Source organism: Austrofundulus limnaeus, unplaced genomic scaffold (genome assembly GCF_001266775.1).
Source record: "Austrofundulus limnaeus strain Quisiro unplaced genomic scaffold, Austrofundulus_limnaeus-1.0 Scaffold8, whole genome shotgun sequence".
Taxonomy (NCBI): Eukaryota; Metazoa; Chordata; class Actinopteri; order Cyprinodontiformes; family Rivulidae; genus Austrofundulus; species Austrofundulus limnaeus.
In genome coordinates this window covers 2,233,818-2,236,006 of record NW_013952410.1, presented here as the reverse complement: position 1 = coordinate 2,236,006, position 2,189 = coordinate 2,233,818, and positions in this window count along the sequence as shown.

Sequence of the window (2,189 nt, the reverse complement as noted above, 5' to 3'; positions counted from 1 at the left end):
TTGTATAGGTCTTCTGGACGGGTTCTTCTCTAATGAAACATTTTGTCTCTCCTCCAAGAGACTTCTTCAGTCTGAGAGTTTCAGGCAAAATTCAGTGTTAATTAGGTGTCAACGATAGCCATGTGATGTGAGTATCAGTCACATGGAGGCAGTGCTTAAAAGCCTGAATTTTGCCTGAAACTCTCAGACAGAAGAAGTCTCTTGGAGGAGAGACGAAACGTTTCATTCGAGAAGAACCCGTCCAGAAGACCTATGCAATTTTTTTCTTTTTGATTTTTTACCTRGATTACTGAGATGCATCAGGATATCTTTGAAGTAGATCTATTTTAGAAATAGAAATTAGTACCCAGCTCATCCTATGATGTAGGATTAAAAAAAATGCTTGACCATTAGATAACTTGTGGCCACGTCTTAGTTAATGCATGGCTACAAGACAGTTTGTGTGTAGCCATGAGATAGTTAATGTGTGGCCATGAGAGAGTTTGTGCATGCACACAAGATAGCTTGTGTGGTCACAAGACAGTTAATGCATGGCCACACAAAATAATTTTGAGCAGCTGTGTCTCTTTGAGAGATATAGACAGTGTTAGAGTCAGATTATTTTGTTTCTGTTTTTAACTTTTTAAACGTGCCCCACACTTATTATAATTTTCTTTTTTGGGTGTACGTTTAATTCAAAGAGTATCCTTCCATAGTCCGATCTAAACGGTTAATTTTTCACAGTACTCGTATTTATGAGTTGACAAAGAATGCCTAAAAGTGTTGGTGGAAATGTTTTTTTTTTTTCACTGTGTTCCTCAACGTGAAAAAACTGACTCTTTTCGAGACAAAGGGCACGGGGTGCAAAAGTTTTTTAATTCAATGTCATCTGACAAGCTCCATAAATTAGTGCATGCTTTTTTTTTATCTGTGCAAACAAAAGAAGCAAAAAAAAAATCACGTCGTCTGTTTCTTTACCTCCTTTTCTGGAACTAAAACTTCATTTTCCCACTTCAAACTGTTTGAACACCGATTCGAAAGCTACAAAAGTTACTGACTCCAGCGTTTCATACCTCTTTGTATATCAGTCAGGCGTCACCTCTCATTTATTGTCGCAGCTGTGCACATCTGGCCTCCCAGCATCGTTTCAAACAGAGCATTGTTTGAAACCTTTCAAACAACACAAAAAAAGTTCAATTGATTTGTTGCTTCTGTGCATTGTGATACTGAAGCCAGAATAAAAAGAAAAATGACAGCCAGCCTGACATTTCACCAGATTCAAAGACAAGTTTGCAGCCTGCCTATTTATAGATTTTTGCAGAGCTTTTAATACAGCTGATGGCAGGATTCTGTGACAGCGATTAGTTGACTCAGAAGCCACATAATGACAGCCTCGGGTTAATGGTCTTCCTTCAGACTTTCATGTTTCTGTAGGTTTTGTTAAATGTTTATGCTTTTTTATAATGCAACAACAGCACGTTCATCTTTGACTGTGAAGAGATTGCATTTACATTTTAAATCTCTTTTTTTCTTGTTTAAACTTGTTTTCAGAGCTGTGTCTAATGGAGAAATGGAAAAACTGTAACCAGCAGCTCCTCCTTTTGAAGCCACACAATTTGTATTCCAAACAAAAAGGCACAGAATTTGGGTTGTACATTTAAAAAAGCTTTTTTTTCATATACTCACATCTTTACTTATTGTAGATTTTTTAATTTTATTTTTATTTTATTTTTTTTTTGCAGCAGTGTATAGTAACAATGTACATTTACTTTGTTTCAGTTGTTAAATATTTCTTTCAAGATTTGTATTTGTTATTGTAACTTTTACTTTTATTTTGTTACATTCAAAACATAAAAATGATACTTTTACTTCTTTACTTTAAAATTGAACACCTAGTTACACACTACAATCATGAACACGTCATGAGTTGTTTCTGYACTCTAAATAATGAAGTGTTTAATTTATTTAACCAAGTTATATCAACAGTTTCCACTAAACCAAGATCAGTAAATTGAGCAGTTTACTCAACTTGGTTTAGTGGACCAGTTTGGTTGAGTAAATTCACTATTTAATTTCTTCAAAGTTTACTTTCCTTATTATTGTGTGAAGTTTTATGACTTTTACTTGAGTACTTTTCTTATCAGTGAAATTCATGTTTACCAAAGTCCCTTTCTCAAGTCAAGTCAAAGTTTATTTATATAAAGCACATT